General features: G+C 35.5%; 1 pseudogene; it reads right to left on the reverse strand.

The window, feature by feature from the left end:
- Window positions 1-6,327: 6,327 nt before the first annotated feature.
- On the reverse strand, window positions 6,328-11,129 carry LOC140877859 (alpha-mannosidase I MNS5-like; annotated as a pseudogene).
- Between the last annotated feature and the right edge of the window lie 13,081 nt (window positions 11,130-24,210).

Raw genomic sequence — 24,210 nt, forward strand, 5'->3', positions numbered from 1 at the left:
AAGACATGAACTTTATTTTATTTTGAGTTGCATATGGTTATTGTGTTAATATAATAATTATTTTAATTTAAAAATATATTTTTTGAATATTGTATATGTGTTAATATAATTTTTTTGATTAATATATATTACTAAATTTGAATTTATTGTAGAATTATTGCACGAAAAATATTTTTTCATGTTACTAGTATGATGAAAAAGAAACTGAAGCTTAATATTATAATAAGTTATATATTTGTATTTTTGAAAAACATAAATATTTTGTTTAAAGTTTATTATGTAAATTTAGTATTTAATCCAATGAAAATAAATAAGGTTTAAATTTATATTGTTTTAAATTGAACATGGTTATTTTGTAATAATAATACTTGTTTTAATTTCAAAATATATAAAAAATAATATAGTATGTTTTTCTAAGATTTGAAATTTTTAAATTTTTTTAGCCAAGCAAGATATTTCTAATCAATGGATTTAAAATTCACTTTGAAATTCTATGTTTATCCAAGCAAGGGATTTAATTAAAAGGAGGATTCAAATCAATGATTTTCAAATCCATTAATTTGAAATCCTCTTTCAAATCCAAATACCTCCATCCAAGCACAACCTTGTATTATTTCCCGAGTTGCTCCTAAGTGAGCCACCCACTCCATATTGATGTAATCTGTCATTAACACATGCATCCACCTCTAGTTGCATCGTTCCCGGTGGCGGAGGGCACCAAGTATCTTGTGGATTTCTGCTGAAAACGGGTATACATGGTTTCATTTTCAATAAGTTTCCTCTAAATTCCTTCAGAAAGGTATCACACCATCCTAAATGACCACCCATAGCTTGTAACTCCTTTCCGTAAATCAGTTTCATTCTCATTTTCCACAGCCGCCATGAAAGCGTAGTCATTCTCTCAAATTTCTTCCTATCCAGATTCAATTGTAGCCAAATGCACACGTATCCACATCTCTCACATTGGAAATAATCAGCCAAATATCTGTCTGTTTCCAAACATCTCGAGATTTTTGACATAAAAATAAAGCATGTACAAAGTTGTCTCGATGGAAACCACATACCTGGCAGTAAGCAGCGCATGGAACGTGGTGGCGTCTCAGATTTTCTGATGCTGGAATAATGTCATGTGATAATCGCCACCAAAAAAAAAATTCTAATCTTTGGAGGGACAACGATATTCCAAATAAACTTCCACCATTTAGGTAGTGAGTATTATGACTGAGATTACGGTGTCAAAAGCGCATGAGAAGCTGCTTGATATCCACTTCGAACCATGTAAAGACCCTTCTTATCGAAATTCCAGAATCTCGAGTCCTCTGAATCTGTTGAGTTGAGTGGTATATTCAAAATACGAGTGGATATATAAGGTGCAAATATGGAAGTAAAAACATTTACATCCCAATGACCCTCCATTATCAAATCGCTGACCTTCATCCCCATATGCATTGGCACTGACTGATTGGCTTGAGTTAAACATTGGGAACCCGGAATCCATCTATCTAGAAAATCTCGTATATTATGGCCATTTTCAACACGCCAATGTAAGTATGCCCGCAAAAGCTCTCGACCCCACAAGAGCGATCGCCAAACATAAGATGGATTATTCTCAAAATTAGCATCCATGATATCCACATGTTTAAAATATATATCCTTGAGAACACGAGATAGCAGTGCTTGTGGATTCCGAATAATTCTCCAAATTTTTTTACCAAGTAGTGCTTGATTAAAAGCAACTAAATTCCAAAAGCCCAATCCATCCTTGCATGTATGTTTTCTGCCATTCTCGGTGCCCCACAAAAATTGGCGCATTCCATTTCGACTTCTTCATAGATTGAGACTGGTAAACGGAAGCATGACATGGCGTACGATGGTATTGCTTGAAACACCGATTTAACTAAGACTTCTTTCCCGCCGGCCGAAAACATTTTGTTTCCCCATCCCCAAATCTTTTTTAACGTCCGCTCCTTAAGATAGGCAAACTGAACTCTTTTGCTTCGCATCGAGAAAGTCGGGAGTCCCAGATACACCTCATGGCCTTGAACTACATGTATAGAGAACAATTCTTTTATTGCATCGATATCCGCCTGGGGAGTATTTGGGCTAAATGATAGTGCAAATTTCTCAAAGTTGATTAGCTGACCCGATGCATACTCGTATTGCCTCAAGTACTCCCGAATGTTGAAACTGTCAGCTACGTTAGTGATAAGTGCATTTTGTATGCATTAGTTCGTGATATTTTTATGTTTATTTTGTATGCATTCATACTATTTTGTGTTTTATTGCATTTGTGTGAATTTCATTCTCCGAGTTCTATTTGTAGGAAAAATGAAATTTAAAAGAGTTTTGAAGAGAGGAGAAGAGAAAAGAGAAAAAGAGAAAATAGAAGAAAAGAAAAGAAATAGAAAAAGAAAAAAAAAAGAAGATTGAAGCGCGTTCTTGTGCAAACGAAATTGTTTGCACAACATGTTGTGCAAACGGGAGGGAAAAGCGCGTTAGCGCTAGTGTTTGTGCAAACGAAATTGTTTGCACAACAATTTGGTGCAAACAAACATGGAGAAGCGCAATCGCACTGAGGAGATGAGGTTAGCGCTAAACGTTCGCGCAAGGAAGCTGTGCATTAGTTTCTCGGGGCAGAAAGTGTCTCGCTCGAGCAAGAAATACGGGCAAGAAATTTTACGGAACAGAGAGTCTCTCGCTCGAGCGAGAGGTTGTGCTTGCTCGAGCGAGGCGTCGGGAATCAGAAAAAAAATCAGAATTTCGGAAATTAAAAAGTCTTATTTTACGGGCTATCTTTCATGGGCTTTTTATACGCATATTTAAGGCACTCATTCAGACGTGAGAAAGGGTTTCGGATCGCAGCAGAGAGAACACAATGCAGAGGCGGTGGCTACTGCTACTTCTTGGGAGATTTTCTTATTCTTTTCTTTTATTTTATTTTTACTTTTCATGATTAAAAACCTTGTTTGATCATGAATTTATTTATTGAGTAGTTTTCTTTTTCGATCAAGGCCACGTGATTGGGCCAGACAATTTATGTATAAAACTCGTTAGTTTATTTGAGATTTTTAGACTTGATTTGATTTTATTGATTATCGAATTTATATTTGTCTTGCAAATTTCTTGGCCAGTTATTTGCTTGCATGTTAATCGACTCCAAGTCGATAAAGGAGGTTTCGATTTTGGTCACTTTGATATTCAACATAGTGTAAAACTGACTAGAAATAGAATTCGGTTTCATTATGCGGTTTGTGTGTAAACTGAATTTTTATAGTTATTCATGCATTCAAATTTGGTTAGAATTACGAAAGATTAGTTCATCAATATTTGAATAGGTTTGATTGTTCTAGAAATAGTCCTTCGAACAAATTAGAAAAATTCCCGTGAATTAAGATTAGGTCTGATGTCTTAGATCGACTGCTTGTTACATGAATTGTCTGGTACCTACGTGAGTCCTTGATCGAACTTTTCCCATATTTGAATTAAATCAAATTTATGCTGCGTTTTAATTAAGTTTATTTTATTTGCAATTTTAATTATTAGTTTAAAAATCTGAATCACTCTTTTTTATTAGTCTAGATTAAGTAGAAATAAATATATTTTGGTATTCATATATATACCGTCCCTGTGGGTTCGACATCTGGACCTTTGTCCACTATATTATAATTTGACCCGGTGCGCTTGCCAGTTGATTTTTAATCATACCGATTCAACCGGTCAAGTTTTTGGCGCCGTTGCCAGGGACTGTGTTGATATCAGAATTTTTATTTCGCTTGAGATTAGACTGTTTTTTTTATTTTATTAAAAATTCAGAATTTTCTTCTGTTCTTTGTGATTTTCAGGTACTAGCTTGTTGTCCATGCATAAAATTCGATCTAAGGAGCTTCTACCACTTGATTTGGAGATCGAACGCACGCTCAGCAAGATCTGGAAAGCAAGGAAGAATCTTAATCTAGTACTTGAAACAAAATCAGAATCAGAAGAAGACATGGCGGACAACCGTACTGTTTGGGATATTATTAGGCCGCCAGTTGAAGGATATGGATCTAGCATAGTTCGCCCCGCTGTTGAGGCGAACAATTTTGAGCTGAAACCCTCTACTATTCAGCTGATCCAATTGCAAGCTAGATTTGGGGGCACATCTGTGGAAGACCCCTACGCTCATCTGGAGCGCTTTATGTCAATCTGCGACACATTCAAATTTAATGGGGTAACATCTGATGCAGCACGACTGCGGTTATTCCCATTCTCTCTTCAAGGCGAAGCTGTTGAGTGGCTAGATGATTTGCCTGCGGGTTCCATCACTACATGGAACCAACTTGTTTAGACTTTTTTGAACAAGTATTTTCCTCCTACGAAGATGACAAAGTTATTTTCAGATATTATCTCATTCAAGCAAAAGGAGGGTGAATCTTTACATGCGGCATGGACCAGATTCAAGAAGATGTTGAGGATGTGTCCTCAGCATAACTTATCTCAAAGCCAGCAGACTCAGACGTTCTACAATGGAGCCGATCAGTCGGTTCGATCTATGCTGGATGCTGTGGCTAATGGATGTTTATTCAGGAAGACGCCAGCTGAAGCCTGGGAGATCATTGGCAACATGGCAGAGAGTAACATTGGGTGGCCGGATGTAAAGAGAGAGAAGAAGGCTGGAGTTTTAGAGTTCGATGCTTTAATGGCCCTGAATGCGAAGATTGACGCGCTGACACACCAAGTGGCACTCATGAAAACAGCGTCGATCAATCGAGAACAAGGGAATATGCAACAAGGCCAGCAGTTGTTTGAAGTTGAGGCTGTGAAATTTATGGGCAATCAAGGAAGGCAGACATACAACTCAAACAACAACTACAGTCAGAACTGGCAGGCCAAGCAAGAGGAGAAAAAACCGAGTTTTGAGGAGATCATGATGAAGTACGTGGCGGGTACTGAGGCTCGCTTGCAGAATCAGAAGAGCATGCTGCAGAAGCTGGAAATTCAGATGAGTCAGATCGCAACCCAATTATCAACCCGGCCTGCTGGAGCTTTACCAAGTAACACTGAACCAAATCCCAGAGGCGTGAACGCTATCATGGTCGTGACTCAAGCACAGTCAGAGGAGCAGCAGATGGACGAAAAGAATAGGATGGAGGGGCCAAAAATTGGAGAGTTCAAGGAGGATGCGCGGACTGAAAAATCCTCCAAGGCAGGTAATAAAGGTAAAACTTCAAATTTTGAAGTTAATGATAATGTTGATATTTCTACCTTACCTTTCCCCCATAGAGCTAAGCAATTGTTATTTGATTCTCAATTTAAAAAGTTTCTTGAAATCTTCAAGAAACTGCATATTAACATACCTTTTGCAGATGCTTTAGCTCAGATGCCGAATTATGCAAGATTTCTGAAGGACTTGCTGAAAAACAAGAAAAAATTGGATGATATTACGCAAGTCACGATGAAGGAGGAGTTCTCGGCGGTGTTGAACAAGAAGCTTCCACCAAAAGTGCAAGATCCATGGAGTTTTTCTATACCCTGTCAAATTGGAAGTCTGTCTTTTGATAATGTTTTGTGTGATCTAGGGTCGAGCATAAATTTAATGCCATATTTTATTGCTCAAAAATTAGGTGTAGAGAATATTGAACCTGCTGCTATATCTCTCAAATTTGCTGATGTTTCTATTAAATATCCGAGAAGAGTAGTAGAGAATGTCCTAGTCAAGATAGACAAGTTGATTTATCCTGTAGATGTTGTTATTCTTGACATGGATGAGGATGTTGAGGTGCCTATGATTTTAGGGCGTCCTTTTCTTGCTGCTAGTAGAGCGTTAGTTGATGTTGAGAGAGGAGAGTTAGTTTTGAGACTGAACGATGAGCAAGTTATATTTAATACTGTTGTAAAAAACATGGTCATTAAAAAACGCGCTTAAAGATAACGGTTTAAAACCGTTGTCGTAAGTCTCAAAAGACAACGGATTTAAACTGTTGTAAAACCATTGTCGTAAATTCCAAAAGATAACAGATTTAAACTGTTGCATAACCGTTGTCGTATGCCTTCAAAGACAACGGATATAAACCGTTGTCGTAGGGTATACTTTCGACAACACAGAAAAGTACAACGGTTTTTGAACCCATACGACAACGGATTATATCCATTGTCGTTTGCCTTTTTTCTTGTAGTGGTACCAAAGGTAATCACCCTAAAAGTGTACCACACAAGCTTTTATTAGATTTTTATTGCTGCAGTCATATGCTTAAAATTTATGTAGCAGTTGAACTTCTTCTCGTATAATGGCGAGAAGATCACGTATATCTTATGCAGTTATGCTTGGCAAATGAAATATAATATATGCTAACCTTTCAGCGATAAAGAAGCTATGCGGATGATCTTCCATCTCCATAGTTGTGATATCTCAAATGCCAGCAAAGCCACCTTCGATTGAGTGTGAAAATTAAGAGAATCAAAAATTGACTCGCGTACTTCTAGATACCAAGGAATATCTGATGACAACAAAAAATTATATCATGAAATGCAGCAACATACCATGTGGTAGCATGACGACAACAAAATTTGAAACTGAGAAAAATATTACGAATGTTAATATAGTGAAGAGACTTCAGAATGCTTTAAAAATACATTTGGTTATTAGTCGTCTGCGACACATCTAAAATGGTCAATACACGTTGTACTCTTACCGAGTGCAGGCCTTCTTGAAAAATATAGCATAAGGGTTGTGGACCAGTGACCACTACTAGTTAAATGCGTGAAAGCTAAGGGAATTAAATTTGGTTGTAACCAAGTCTTAAAAAATGGAGAAAAAAAGTAGTAATATCAATTTGATCCAACTCTCTCAACATATCACCCAAATTTTATGTTCCAGGGTCAATCCAACATGTGTGCAAGCCATCACTCCTGATATGTGGTGAAAAGAAAAATTATAATATAATTTAAGACAACAGAATAAACCATTCATTGCTTGACATAGATAAAATGTTTATTCTGCGAAGTCTGGGCAAAAATGATAGTATTTCTCAATAGGAATGCAACATTTGATGATCTAATAGGTACCTAAATTGACATGAATACATCAAACAAATTTATCATCCACCTTGCAACCTTAAGAACTATAGATAATATTAAAATAAAACATGGTGATTGATACCTTTCTGGAAGTACTCCAAACTTTTGCCATACATACAAAAATTTAGTGTAATGAGTTAACAGCTGCAACGTCCCCAATAAGAACCTGTAATCACCATCATAGAAAGCATTTTATGTTCTTGTAGGAATTGATGATTGAATATGTGGTGGATGGAGCTAGAAGACCTGGAGACCAGGCCAAAATGCTTGAAGGCTTGTGAGTTGCCAGTATGTTGCTCTTCCTGTCCTCAAGTCAGCTTCATGGTACCTAAGGAGAATTAAATGTTTTACATGATATCTGATCTGGTAATCCTTAAAGTTAGGAATTAAGCGTAAAATATCATTGGAACAAATAAAATTGTGCCTTGAAAACTAGGGAAAATGGTTAGTTTATACCTTAGTACCTACCTTACACAGTGAAGGGATATGTTTTAGACATGAAAAATATACATGTTTTAAGATTGGAAAGTTGATTGACTATAGTACCATGGACCATGTCTAAAATATTTAAGCACAGCCAGGTAAGCAGACTGAAACATCTTCCACAATTCTTTCTCCCAAATAAAATGTGGGATTTAAGCAAATACTCGTAAAATGAATCAAACGCGCGCGGGCAAAGAATACATGTGTGGCGTAAGATAATGGATTTATAATATCGACCTATTGAATCTACATGAAAAACCTAAACCAAGTGGTGGAGTGAAAAGATATATAGGCTCTAACAATTGATATATATAGAAAGGTTGGAAAAAAATTACAGAAATCAGTAATAAACTACACCAGCACCAATTCCAGATGAGTACTCTCCCCAGTTTCTACATCAAGTGTATTTCCCAAAGATTTAAAGAGCTCCTCATGCTCCATAACTTACGAAGAGCACGTAAAGAAACAGATTCAAATTTTGTGTCCCCAGGTAAAAGCGATAATGCTCCCATTTCAAGAATGAGAGAACCTAAATCAAGACATGAAATAGATCTCATACAACAGAAAATGTCAATGTATTCGCCAGTATGCATTTAAATTTGTGAGAGACAAAAGGAGAGGGAGGACGAGGCTATACCACAACCAGATGTACTTGTTTCATAATTTCATTCTCCATCGCACCATACTGAAAACGGAATTTTTCATGGACAATGTGTCATAAGCAGTGTTCTAAATGGCGGTCCAGGTGCCTAGACGGTAAGCGGTCCTCGACCTCACCGCCTTGGCATTAAGCGGCCTCTTCAGGCGGACCTAAGTTGTCCGATGGGTTAGGCGGCCAATTACGGTCAACAATTTTTACATTCCAGTCAAATCTAGTCAAAGTCAACCAATTTAAAATTTTTTGTTTTCACTTTTGGTTCCAAGTGTTCTCACCATCAACCATTAGGCCCACACACCTCAAACCACCAGCCGTCGTCTGCCGTGGATTGAAACTTTGAATTTTAAACTTAGTTTTATGGTAAAAGTAATTATATTACTTTGTTAGTATTAATATGATGATGAGTTTTTATTAATTATCTTGTTAGTTTGTATTTATATATTTATATGCACCTTGTCTAGATGTATTATATTTATGAAACTTTTTTATACATAAACATTATTTAATTACACATCTTACCTAAAAAATTATGATTATTTGTGATTACATTACATGACTATATATGATTATCTATAAAGAATTGCTAAAAAAAATCCAACAGCCTAGGCGGTAGGTGGTCACTGACCGCCCCGCCATTTACAAGACTGGTCATAAGCCTGAATAAATCCATCCACATCATATTAATATTCTCAATATGATAATAGTTAAATTAACAATAAGCTTAAATAACTCCAAAAACCAAAATTATCACCGATAGCAAGAATATTGTTTCTCTGGCAACTCGCCCAAAGGTTCTACCGAGAAATGCTAACAAACGACTAAAATTTCAACCAATAGGAACAACATAATTTTCGAATCACTAGACATGTGCCAGATTAGCGTACTTGTGCTTTCAGTTTGAATGCAAATATGCAATCATTGTTAGATATAAGCAATGTTGAAGAACTCACCTATAAAATCACTTTTTCTGCTTTCAAACTATTTTTTGCTCCATAGAAATACATTTGGCACAAGAGGTGGCAGAAGTTAACCACAAGCGTCTCCTATCCATATTTTACCTTTGGCTAGGGACAGAGGCTTTGATTTCAAGCCACTGATAAATGATTACTAGCTAGCTACACCATGTTAAAATTTCAGGCTCGTGAAGGGAAAAAATTTATACAGCTGCTATAAATGTCAAATTTAACTTTTCCAAAAAGGATCAAGGGTGCACATGAACAACAATGTTTCAAAACTAAACGAATAGCTGAGCGAGTTTGAAACATTTAAGTTAGTTATCTTTTCGAGTGTTAAAAAATGAAGAAGAAAATAAATATAATAGTGTTTTCTTAACAATTTTCAGAATATGCCATTTTCAACTTTAGAATTTTGAGAACTCTAATATCACAGTGATTTCATGAATAGCCAGCAATATAAGGAGCATCCATACCACAAAACATCAGCCAATTAAGTGTTTAAACTGTCCATTTACAAATACATGAGATTTTATCTCATAAATTTCTCACAAGGTTTTTCAACCTTCACAGTATTACACAGAATGTCCATATGCAATTTATTCCGATTCTCAAATTCATATTTCTAGAAGTATTTTCAAATTGATCCACACATATGTTAACCATGTAGGGGTGTCAAAAGCAGGTAAGAAGCCATATAAACAAAATGATCTCAAATTAATGTCTACATCTCCAAACTCGGAGAAATTGGCTTGTCGAACGAACCTTGATAATGATTCAATAAGGGCAGGTGATCAAGGACGTTCATTGGTTGGTTCGGTTCGATTTTCGATTTTTATTTTGGTTTTTTCGATTTTTGGTTTTTAAAATATATAATCCGATATCCGAATCGTTTTACTTCAGTTTAGTTTGGTTTTTTACTAAATCGGTTTGGTTATTTCGGTTTTGATATAATTATTTTAATTAATATTATAAATATATTTTAAAATATAATATCTTATCTTTTAAATGATTTTTTTGTAAAATATTTAAATTCAAAGTTATTAAACAAACAACAATCAACTAAAAATTATTAAAAATGATAATATAAACAATTATATATATATAATTATTAATTTAATAAAATTTCAGTTTTTTCGATCGTTTCGGTTTTGAGATACATGATCCAAAACCGAATCAAATAAATTTCGATTTTAACATTTATATTTGAATTTTAAATTTCGGTTTTCTATTCGGTATTTGGTTTTTTTGATTTTTTTCGATTTTATCCGAAGTTTGAACGCACATATCGATGCTGATCCATTGTACCCTTGTGGTAGGCGTTCAAGATAAATTTGACCAAATATAGTTAATTTACTCAATCTTAATACATTCCAGTACAGGTGAATTGCTCGCCGCCTCGAGGTTTTTTTAACAACACAACAGTGTTACATGGGGCCGGGCCTCCAAATATGTTACCAGTAATCCCCACAGGAGATAGATCCATCTCTAAAATGGTGGAACCGGTTAACATCTCTGATAATAATTTCTCTTGAAGCAATTTTACAGATGAATTTGAATGTCGTATGGCAGTGCAAACAGATTCGAAGGACGTTTTTTTTCACCCCGATTGGTGCTCCATCTGGGGTGGAAATCAGCCCAAAAGCAACTGCAAGCTTTTCACTATGATCATATGAAAGAAGAACTTCCTTTTCTTTCTTTTCGACATCGTGGAGATCAATCTCTACCAAAGGAACATAACCAGCTTTGGCCAATATTAGTTGTCCCAGTTCCTCAAGTTTTACATATATCTCTTTGCTTCTAGAATGGATTCTATCTCCAACTATATATCTATTTGCATACATGTCAACTAGTGCGTTCAATGAGAATGGATCATCCTCATATCCGAGCTTGATGAGATATCTCCTAGCCCTGTCGTAGCATTTAATATATATAGTTGACAAACTAAACTCGTCAGGCCTAACTTCACTAGCAACCATTTCTTGAAACAACGCGAGTGCTTCCCAAAAAGAATCACTTTGCGTGTGACACCATAATTTGTTTGATAAATTCACTATCAATTTGTTTGATTTGAAAATACATAAAAAAATACATATATATATATATATATATATATATATTTCCCAACTTAATTCACCAATAACTTGGGTAGTATTTTTTTTCAACCTACCCAATTATCTTATTTTTCTTCTCTTATTATTTCTCTAAAATTCATGTTTTATAAAGGGCAATGATTTTTTTTTTGTGACGTAGAAACTCGCAGCCGCTAGTTTCGATGCGCACTGGGTAAACCCTCGGACTAACTCAATAACCTGTAAACTACATTAGCTAGGTAAACCACACTAGGCAAACCATGTATGACAAACTAGTCCAAAAAGATGTTGATAGGGAGAATCAAACTCCCGACCTTTTCTATATTAATCTATTTTGTAACCAAGACTTTATAGTTCACGCCAAATCACATCAGATATTTTTCTTCTGCTTCACTCTTTTTCTATTCCACCCACCCCCCACCCACCAAAGTCCAATGGATAAATTTTTTTTCTTCATATTAATTTATGGGGCTAATTGCATCAACACCCCCTATGAAAAGTCAAAAATACATAAAACACCCTATGTAAAATTAATAGCATGTTAGACCTTATATTTTAAAAAAAATAGCGTAAAAACCCTTATGAGAGGGTATAAATGTGCCCGAGTTTTAATAACATAGAGGTGAAATGTGCTACATTTTACAAAACTGATGGATGCATTAACCTATTAATATTTCTTAGGGGGTTTTATGACTTTTAGACTTTTCACAATTAAGGATATTAATGCAATTAGCCCTTAATTTATGTCAAAACAAAAATCAATTTTTAGTTCCAACTATGTTTTCCCACTTCGTTCGTGACCGGGTTTTAGTGGTTTTTTTTTTTACATCATTAAAACCCATGGTCGCGAACGAAATAGAAAAACATAGTTGAACAATTGAAAATTTATATATATATATATATATACGATTTTGTTCCCTTGCACCCTACTTGGGCGCCAGCTAATTAGCTGGTGCACCATGTGTCTTTGTTTTTTTTCTAATTTTTTTTAAAAGTTTTTACGTGGATTTTTTGTAAATGAAATTGGGATTTTAAGGAATGCACATCTTCTTTCATCTTCTCCAAGCCGAGGGTGTATGTCTGCCGGAAAGCTTCGTGCGACGACGTTCTCCGCGGCCAGCTCAAGCCCTTCGTCCACCGACCGACCACCCATTCCGATCACTCCATCACCCACCACCCTATCCATGGAAACAGAGGGACGGTGATGGCTTTCCCAGATCTGGAGTTGCAGTCAAAGGGAGGTGATGGTTGAGCGGTCGTCCAGATCTGAAATTTTTGGGAGACGACCAGAGTTGGTCCAACGGGTGTGGTCGGGCGTGGGATGAGGGGGTCGGGCGTGGGGTGGCCGGGCTTGGAATGGTCGGCGGAGGCTGCGGATTTAAAGATTTGGAATGGGGAGTATTTGACGAAGGGAATAAGAAAATAAGACGATTGCTTCGTCTTCATAAATTGGGCCAAATTTTGGGCCCAATTTTTTTAAATAAAAATTTAAAAAATACAAAAAAAAAAAAAGAAATGATGTGGGCGCCAGGTATGCCGGCAGATCAGCTGGCGCCCAAGTTAGGGTGCAGAGGAACATTCCTCGTTCTTTTATTGTGCTCAACTTTTATGTCCAACTTCATGCCCACCATGTACAATATGTCAGTTGACCAACACAATTGATGAGTTGACTTATCACATATTGTATATGGTGGGCATGGAGTTGGGCATTGGAGTTGGGCACCATAAAATAACTCTCTCTATATATATATATATATATAAATTTTCATCTGTCCAACCAATGATGTCCAACTCGTCCCCGACCACTAAAACCCGGTACCATGTTTTAGTTATGCGAAAAATAAAATAAAAAAAAACTAAAACCCGGTAACGATCGAGGAGGAGGTGAAAAAATATTGTAGCTGTTAAATGGCCCCCCAATGGCTACATCACTATTGGGCTTCTAGCTCTTTAATTAAGCATTTGGGCTGAAGCTTGTGATCCACTTCCTTGGCCACTAAGAGATGAATTAGACAAGTCCAGCCCAAGTCCTACTTCTTTGTAATAGCCTTTTGTTCTCTTTGCAAGAGGCCCAATCACCAGCCCAGCTTTTATAGACACTTGTTCAACAAATCTCCACCTTGTCTATCAAAGATGGCTCCCCTTCCACTTCCAAACTCCTGTCAAGTCCTTGCCACCATCCCAACCAAATTCAAACACAACTTAAACTTGGATTGAGGCAGTGTTTTAGTCAATGCCTCAGCTAGATTATCTTCTGTCCCAATCTTATCTACCTTCACTTCACCTTTGGCTATTATGTCTCTGATAAAATGAAGCTTGATATCTATATGTTTGGAATGCTCATGGAAGACCTGATACTTGAAAAGATGAATGACACTTTGGTTGTCACAATGAAGTGTGACTTGGTCTTGTTGTATCCCAAGCTCAGATGCCAATCCCTTCAACCAAATTGACTCCTTAACTCCTTCTGTCACATATATATATTCAACCTCTGTGGTTGATAGTGCCACCACCGACTGTAATATTTCTTCCAGCTCACAGCTATTCCAAACATGGTGAAGATGAAACCGGTTAAGGATTTCCTTGTGTCCAAGTTTCCTGCAAAGTCAGAGTCTACAAACACCTCTATAGCTCTTTTTTCATCCTCTTGTTTCTTGAACATAAGTCCAAAGCTAACTGATCCTTTCAAGTATCTTAAGATCCATTTAAGTGCATCCCAATTATCTCTACCTAGATTTGCCATGAACCTTGAGACCACGCTTATGGCATGAGCTAAATTAGACCTGCTACATACCATTCCGTACATTATGCTCCCCACTGCACTGGTATAAGACACTTTTTCCATGTCCTCCTTATAATCTTCATTTATTGGAGATTGATCTTGTGATAGTTTATGATGCTGTGCCAAAGGGGGTAGCTGTAGCTTTGGACTCATCCATATTGAATCTCTTTAGAACTTTGATAAAAATATGGCTCTTGGTTTAAGAACAAAGTCTTTTCCTTTCTGTTTCTCTTAATTTCCATTCCTAGAATCCTCCAGGCCTCCCCCAAATCTTTCATTTCAAACTTGGAGTTTAGCTCTTCCTTTAGCCTTTCAATGGTTTGTTTGAATACCAGGCCTATCCCTGATTGCTATATATTAACATGTCATCGACATAGAGCAAGAGATATGTCTTCGAATGATCCTTCTCTGATTTATAGTATACACAGCTATCAAAACTACTCATTTTGAATCTGATTTTCTCCATAAATTCATCAATACCACTGTCTAGGACTTTGTTTTAGTCCATACAAAGATCTCTGTATAGACACACCTTGTTCTTGACATTGGTGTAAGAATGTCCTTTTGGTAATTCCATCAGAATATTCTCCTCAAGATCACCATGAAGGAAAGCCATTTTGACATCAAGTTGTTGCAACACCAGATCTAGCTGTGTAACTAATGCAAGAATCAGCCTAATGGATGAGTGTTTGACCACTGGAGAATATATTTCATTGGAGTCTAACCTTTCAATTTGTGAGTAACCCTTTGCCACCAATCTGGCTTTAAACTTCACCTTCTGTTTTGCTGCGGCGTCTTCTTTAAGTTTGAATATCCATCACAGCCCAATATTCTGTCATCCTTCCTTATATTCTGTCATCCTTCCTTTTATCTACTAATTTCCAAGTATCATTCTTCAACAGTGAATCCAGTTCTTCTTTCATGGCCTGTTGCCATTGTATCTTGTCCTTCCTAGACATTGCATTTTCATAAGAGGTAGGTTTGGAGTGCTCCACCTATTTTGTTGTATTAAGAGTATATGAGATCATATCAGCCTCTGCAAATCTCTGAGGAGGCTTTACTCTCACCTCTATCTATCCCTAGCCAACTTATATTGTTGAGACTGCCTCTTGTTTGAGAAGTGGATCTTTCATGAGTTTGTTCCTGATTTTCTTTATTCTTTAGATTAGGATCAGGAGGTATGTTCTTATTAGTAGGCTCCACCTCAAATTCTAGCTCCTGTTATTCTCACTGTCACTTTGAATATCATATTTCTTTTGATTATGAGGCATCCTGGACTCATCAAAGGTAACATCTCTTGTATTAAAATATTTTGGTCCCGTTGCCTCCAAATTCCAGACCTTATATCCCTTCACCCCCTCAAGGTAACCAATAAAGATGCATTTAAGGGCTCTTGGTTCTAGCTTATCTTGTTTGGCATTAGCATAAGCTAGACATCCAAACACTCTCAACTTTGAGTAGTCAGCAGGTTCTCCTTTCCATTTCTTTAAGGAGGTATTGAAGTTCAAATTAAAGCATATGAATGGCACCTTTTTATCATGTAGGTGGCTGTTGATAATGCTTCACCCCAGAATGTCTTTGGTAGCCCATGCATTTAGGATTAAGCATCTCATTCTTTCCAATAAAGTTGGATTCATTCTTTCTGCTACCCCATTCAGCTGTGGGGTTCTTGGTACGGAGAAATGTCTGATTATTCCCTTTTGTTTGCAAAGATCCTTAAAATTTTTTGACAAAAACTCCAGTCCCTTGTCAGTCCTAAAGTATTTGACCTTTAGTCCTGATTTGTTTTTTGTGGCGAGTAACCATTTTTTGAAATTCTCAATGGTCTCATCCTTTGACTTCATGAGTAGGTATGTCCAGAATTTTCTAGTGAAGTCATCAACTATGGACAAGAAATATCTCTCTCCTCCATGAGTATGTGGTTTAGAGGGACCCCAAAGATCAGCATGAATGTATTCAAGGGGCTTTGTTGATGTATCACTACAAAAAAAAAAAAAAAATCCAAAAGACAACATTTTTTTTCAATTGTCGTAGCCTACTTAAAACTGTTGTAGAATCCCCTGTTGTAAAAAAAAAAAACACGCTCAATGACAACAGTTTTTAACTGTTGTCTTTGAGCGATAGACAACAGTTCCGCAACATTTTTAAAATGTTGTCTTTTAACATTAAAGACAACAATTTCAAAACAGTTAAAAACTGTTGTCTTTTCTTGAACTATACAACAAAAAAAAGCTTTAGGAGAACCGCTCCTAAAGCCCTTATTTTAATTCAAAAAATTTAAAATTAATATACAATATTTTTATCATTAAATCACTCGATATTCAAAATTCAAGTATTAGAAAAATAATATCAACATACATTTTATTTTATTATGGTAATAAAATTAATAGCTAAATTGATGTATCTTATCAAAACATACAAGAAAAATAATACAAGGCATAAAAAGAATAAATCCAACGCGAACAAGATCGTGACAGCCTTCTGCTCAACAAGTTTGTAAAATCTTCAGCTGTGTTATTGTGATGAAAATTGGCACCAGTTGTTGCTAAGAGGATTACAAGGACAGAACCATAGTTTAGCTCTACAACCACCTTTTTTTCCATTTACCGCCACATCTGTAAATTGAGTAATTAACTGTTGATTTTTCTAGAGAAAACAAAACCACACAACACAAAATAAACCTGAAGAAAGCTGTAAAGTGCTATAAAAACTGCGTTCAACCTATCATCTTCCACATGACCTTCCCCAAACCTGTTGGAATTTTTGCCTTCCTCGAGTCACCTTGAAGAATTGATGTCTGAATAAGGATATAAGTTAAATGATCCAGGAATGAATATGGAAGTACTGAATGCTGGGAAAACACCTAATAAAACCATAGAAAGCATATAATAAGATGTATTGTCAACAAAAAATTGTTATTCAATACTACAACATTTCATATTCTCCCTTTTACCTGCCAAAACTTGCTCTAAGTACCTGTATTTTGGATATAAGGATCAAAGAAAGTATCTCCACATTTCCGGAAGAACACAACAGAAAAAGAAATGGTGTCGAAATAAGATGGATAGAAAGCTTACCGCTGGGTGAAGATTGAGCTATGAAGAATCTGTGAACTGTTTAAGTGTGCATCTTGTAGTCGATGATCATATAGCAAGGATGAAAGGTCTACGAGCTACTCCTCCAGGCTCTAATGTATAGTAAAACATTTAAAATTAAAAACATTTAAATTTTAGTAAGTATTATGACAATACACACACACACACACAAACACACACAGAGAGATTTATATTCAAATACTTTTCTAATATGTCAACTAATTCATGAGGGAATGGTTCAGGTAGATTATTCGTATTTTGTAGAATTTCTCCAGCCAAAGCTTGGCGCTGGACTTGTTCTTTTTACCCTTGACTGGTTCCCCAAGAGGTGTTTTCAGGCGCTCGGCAGCAAATTCTTGGACAAACTGGCAATAGAACACAACAATGTTTAAAACAAAAGGCAGGGTTTAGAAGGAAAAAAGTGAGACTGAATAATCGTAAAATCACCTCTGACGTATCTCGAAATCCATGAAGGGCAGAATCAACACGAGCATATATAATGTTCTTCTGAAGAAAAATTCAGGTTCTTAGAAATACTCGGACTCCAGTCAAAATTTTCTAACAAAGCAATGTTCAAGACAAAATGCAGGGTTTTTAACCAATGCCGCATTCTGAAGCAATTGACTAATCTGAGACGTGTTTGAAAATGGCCCAAATGGATGGCAACCAGCTGCCAAGAGCCAATTCACCACAGGCCTCTCGTGCACATGAGAAGCTTTTTCATATGGTGCACATGAATCCACGCACAAGAATGGTTTTTATCATGACCCTTGTTTTGGTAATAATAGATAGTGGTGTAAGGCATAAACATATTTCAAGATTTATTATCAGGAGAATGGGAACAGGTTATTTTAGTGGAGTAAACATGGATAAATGGAGTTAAGAGAAGATAATTTGGATTTGATGTTTGTTATTCAGAAAACCAGCTTGATCTCCTGCTACTATACCTGAATTAGTTTCTTATAATTGTCGTTTTTTAATGGCACTTATTCCCTTAATCAGTGAACTGCGAGGGAGTGCCGGGGTTGCAAGACTATTTGATTAAACCCATCTAGATGGTCATAGAATAAGGTTGCACGGGGTTGTCACCAGTATATTGGCCAAATTTGTTGCATTTTATTATGCCATTATTTTATATGATATGTCAAAGTATGATTGATTGTAAGGCATAATATTGTTGTTGCCTCGGTGATGGGACCTTGACAATTGCTTGATCAGGATATGGAAGAAAATTAATAAGCATTAACGGTAAAGTAAGGATTAATGTATATCATTTAATTTTAAACGTATATCAATTATATTTTGAGATGACGGTTGATAAGAATTGTTTTAGGTATGTTTGGATAAATGATGGTTTATTTCTCATTTGATATTGTATTCAATCATTTGAATTATCTATTATTCACTTTACTTGTTTATTGTTTTATTTTACTTATGCAAGTATTTAAATTGTATTTGCAAGTAATAAGCAATGAAAATTTGATTTTTAGTGTGCTATTTTTACATTGAATAATTAATATTAAACAATGATAATATGGTAACATATTTTGGTTGTTTGTGGTAGTATAGTACTAATTAAGTCTTTTGTCTCTGTATTAGTATCGTTGGTTTTTGTACTTTTTATGTTTAATTTTTACTCTCTCATTTTTATCTTGTTGTTATCAGTAATGATTTTTTATGAATTTTGATTTCCAGATTGACATATCAGGAAGGATTCACATTTGACAATGCTATAAATTAAAAAAATAGAGCAAATCACAGATAAAGTTTCTTGATTACTATAAACATTCATTTACATTTTTTATGTACGATGTAGAACATCGTATTATAGTAGGGTGAATTGGTGTTCAGTCCCTAAATCCAAAAATAAATTAAGAATCAGTCCCTTGTCAGAAAAAATTTGTTTGCACTCCTTGGACCCACATTATTTTTTTCGGATAAAATTAAGTACAAAACATTGAAAATATGGTACAAATACAAGATATTTGAGCACTAATTGTTCAAGATCGAGTATAAAAAATACAATTTTGAGTATAAAATCTAAACATCTTTATTAATGTGAACTTGCAACATGTGTTTGAGTACTCAAAAATCATATATTTGTACCAGATCTAACACATTGGGTACTCAAAAATCACATATGCGTACCTTATTTTCAATATTTTGTATCTATTTTCATCCAGATAAGATAAATGTGTTATTAATATCAATATTTTTTAGTACTCGAAAATCATATATTTATACTAGATCTAACACATTTGATACTCAAATATCATGTATTTGTACCATATTTTTCATATTTTCTATCAAATTTCATCCGAAACAAAACATGTGGGCCCAGGGAGTTTAAACAAAGTTTTTTTCTGACAGGGACTCATTATCAATTTAAGTTTAGATTTGAGGACTGAATTATAAATTACCGATTGTAGTATCTATTGTTGATTTTTATTTTATCATGTTATCATTCTTCATGTTGTCACTTGAGTTTGTGCTTCTAGAAATATTGTTAACATATTATAGTCAATTAACGGTCTTCCTCCTCAAGTTCCATGCTTGCAGGAACAAGTTGATTAGGCAAAGTAGCACTCAACATTACGAGATTTAGAGCAGGGTCACGAAGTAATTTAAGGACAACAGCTCTATCAAGACATAGATCAGCAGAAAGATTTTTTTATCTACAATCTAAGTCTATAAATATATAATATAAAACAATAAAAATTCCAATGCAAATTTTTTTATTCCTAATTTATGAAAATGATTGATAAAGTTGCATGTCGAAAATTGGAAGTTTGTTCTAGTGCGACAGATTTAAGAGAAGCTAAAACTATCCACATATTCAGAAAATCATTGTGAAACAAAAACATATACGCATCCAAAAATTCAGCAGAGAAAATTGGATAGCACAGAAAAGTGCATTTTTTCTGGTAAGAAGAGCAACTAAAAGGTCCGGTCCATCGCTTCGACAAGTTCTCCAGCTATATAGACTACTATTAGCTATAATAATTAATGCATTTCGAACAAAACAATAACCATTCTATAAAGTTTATGATAATGTACTAAGAACTAGTGACATGATGCGAGCAAGACTGGGACTTACACTAGTCTTCCACCGACCAGTTTTCAGAGCATAGGCCAATCTTCGGGATTGCCAGTTCTTGAGCTTTGTCAAGATTTCCTCCTCTTCGTCATTCGCTTCCTCATCATCCATATTATCGGATTATTCTTAGATATCTTCATTATCGTTGTTTCCCTAGGCCATGGAGACTAATTCCCCATGTTTCCATAAACCAATAATAACAGTAACTCCTCAAGTGATTATAACAATCAACTTCCTCGCCAAAAAGTTTATTCACCAGACTGAAACCCAAAGTGTTGTGCCAGGAATTCATCGAGAAGCCCCCAGTTTGGGGGATCCAATTTACTCAAATTATCAGAAGGCAAAGATCTGATTCACCCAAGTATATGTTGGATGTCGTACTCAACTCTGCCACATGATAATGCAAATGATTATTATCATTATAATGACACATCCCATATGAATTTATGAAGTATAAAAGGACATCAATAATATTAGCATCTATTATTTTTTCCATAGTTTCGTTTCATAAAAAACAAATGAAACTATGGACAAGATATATACTTTGATAATTAAAATTTAAAGCTTGATCGGGGGTGTCAGAAGAAATGAAACTATGTGTAAGGGAATGGAGGTTGCACATAAACAGATTTAGGTGTTGTCACAAGGTGTTGACAACACCTCCAAAAACACTTTGAGTAATATGCAGCGGAAAATAATTAAAGCGTGAATAAAATAAACTAGCAACCACTAAAATAGACTCAGATTTTTAAGAAAGAGTATAAAATACTCTTGCAGCGCCTCAGGGCAAAACTTTCATTAGAAAACGATCAAAGAGATTTACAAACCCTAAAACTAGTGATTATTGTAAATATCAATTTTCTCAAAACAAGTGAGAAATAAAGAATAAAAACAACTCCTAAAATTCTATGCAAGATAGAATAAAGAAAACGGAGCAAGGAGTTGAAATTCTTGATGCCAAAACACGAGCCATGAGAGCAACACAATTCTCCGATCTTCAATTCTCTCAAATCTTCAAGGCAATCAAGTAGACATCTAAGCAACCATGGCTGAAAAACCGGGCTTCAAATCATTATTGAGATCTCTCAATTTTCTTCTACGCTTAAGCTCTCTATCTCAGTCTCTCTATCTCACGGGGTGTTTTTTCTTGTGCACGCCTTCTTCAATATATAGGCAAGAATCCTTCTCATATTAGTTTCCTTATATGCGTAGGATTCCTTAGATTTGATCATATCCTTAGATTTGATCATATGAAATCTACAAAGATTGAGAAATAAATCAATTACATATGTTTATAATAAACTCAATAATATCTCAATCTACCTAAAGTAGGAAATAAATAATCTTATCTGTAGAAAAATTTGAGTCCAAGAAAGGCAAAATACACAAATAAATCTTTGACAAAATCTAAGGAATTTTAGGAATAAAAGATTCCCTTCACTATGGACAAAAAATAGCTGCTTCAAGAAACGATTTCAACACAAAGCAAAAATCTAACTCAAAACCAATAAATTCCATGAAAATCCAGACACATTCCTAGAGCATTAATCGCATATTTACACCTACATAACACATCAGAATCCATGAAACGTCCAACACCTAAACTCTATACTATTAAATGTTGTACCTTTGAGTTGCTTGAATGTCGCGGAGCTAGCAAAGGGATGGTCATAAGTGCAGTTGAGAAGAAGCTAAAACTCGGGAAGATGCTCTCGAAGGATGGCACCGCCGCCGCCTACGTCGAACCCACCGGAGAGAAGAAGAAGAAGAAGAAGAAGAAGAAGAAGAAGAAGAAGAGATGGATGATGAAATCCGGGGCTTAGGTGAAATTATGTTGGGATCCCTTTGTATCGATTGTTTTGTATAAAAGAATTATTATTTATATTTTTATATAAAAAATTAATTTTAATTGAAAAACATCATTTTTATGAAACAGTTTTTTTAAAAATGTTGTCTTTAAATTCAAAAAACACTCTCATTAACAACACTATACAAAAACTGTTGTCGGTTGTAAAAAAAATGTTGTCGTACCACAAAAAAAGATAAAAGACAACAGTTTTTAAAAAAAGGTTGTCGTTGATAATGAAAAACATTCAACAACAACATTTTTTAATAAAAATGTTGTCAAAAGGTAGAAGACAATAGTTTTGCCTTTAAAATATTGTCTATTGATTGTTGTGGATTGATGATTTTCTTGTAGTGTTATATGTTTGCCTGGGCCAAATTCTACTCTCTTGGCCTTTCCATGTACACAATAATCTCAAAATTCCACCCCTCTTACTTTGTCTCCGCAGAGAAAACCTTGTTTATACAGAGTTCCATCAAGTCTCTTTGTCCCACATGTCCAAGTCTCATATGCCAAAGATTGGACTTATCCCTTTCTTCTTGAACAGTGGCTAATCACCTATTATTGTGTTCGCCCGCAAAATGTATAGAGAGTTGATCCTATTTCCCTTCATTACTACCAAAGATCCTCTAGACACCTTCATAACTGCATTCTCACATTTGAAAGTACATCAATTTGATTTCAGAGTCCCAAATGAAATTAGATTCCTCTTTAACTCAGGGACATACATCACCTCTTTGATTAGCCTTTCAACACCATCATGCATTTGAAGTCTGATACTTTCTATCTCTTTTACTTTGCATGATCTTTCATTTCCCAATAGTACCACTCCTTGATCAGATTCACTCAGCTCTTGGAACCATGACTTGATTGTGCACATGTGAAAGGTGCAACAGAGTCTAGGATCCACTCACTTTTCATGCTACTTTATGTCACCATAAGAACCTCAGCAGACTCATATCCATCTAAGACTGTTGCTGCCTCTCCTGAATCTTTGGCTTTCTCATGAGGTTTCCTTTTCCTATTTTATGGACAGACCTCTTGAAGTAGCCTTCCTTGTGACATATGAAGCACTTAAATCTTGTTTTACTCTTTGATCGAGACTTGTTCCTGTTAGGATTCTGAGTTCTTTTCTCTGATCTACCCCTAGCAGTCAGTCCTTCTCTAAATACTTCCCCACTAGCTTGTAGTTTTTTTTGTAGTTCCTTAGATTGAATTGCCGATTGTACTTCATCCAGTGAAATTGATTGATCTCTCCCATATAGCATAACATCCTTGAAGTTTCCATATGATTTAGGGAGAGCATTCAGTAATATAAGTGTCTTGTCTTATTCATCAAGTTTTACTTCCACATTCTCAAGATCATCTAGAATCTTGATAAAGTCATCGATCTAGTCCTGGATACTCATGCCATCTTGGATCTTGAAGGAATACAATCTCTGTTTCAGATATAATCGGTTTGCTAGAGACTTTGTCATATATATGCTTCCCAGTTTTATCCACATAGTAGCAGCTGCCTTTCTCTACACACTTCTCTCAAAGGCTTGTCTCCTAGACAGGATTATAGCACACTGAACTTTGTCCAAGATCTCATCCTTCTACTTATCTTCCAAAGAGCTCAACATTTCCTCCTTTTTCATCAATGCCTCAACACAACCCTGCTGTACGAGAATTGCCCTCATCTTGATCCTCCATAGGGAAAAATCATTCTTTTCAGTGAACTTTTCTATGTCAAACTTCATCGATCCCATCATGTCTATGATTCCCATGAATAGAACCACTGTTAAGCAATCAATCTAATAACACGGAGAATTCACCAAGAATACACAAAGAACAATCGCAGCAGCAGAACTCAATGACATGATCGGCCACCTATCTAACAATTAACATGACAATAAGAAAGAATATAATCGAGACAAAGATTATGTGGTTCGACAAAGATGTGCCTACATACACGGGAAAGAGAACCAACTTTATTATTCCAATTCAATATCCGAATACAAAAAATCAGTATTGTAATGACCCGGTTCCATTTTTACAAGATTAATTGAATAAAAAGGTTAAACATAGATTAGAGGCTTAATTTGGAATTAACTGGACAAATTTTGGAATTTTGGCCAAGGGAAGTTCGGAGCGTCCGAACTCGG

This window comes from Henckelia pumila, chromosome 2 (genome assembly GCF_033568475.1).
Source record: "Henckelia pumila isolate YLH828 chromosome 2, ASM3356847v2, whole genome shotgun sequence".
NCBI classification, from domain to species: Eukaryota; Viridiplantae; Streptophyta; class Magnoliopsida; order Lamiales; family Gesneriaceae; genus Henckelia; species Henckelia pumila.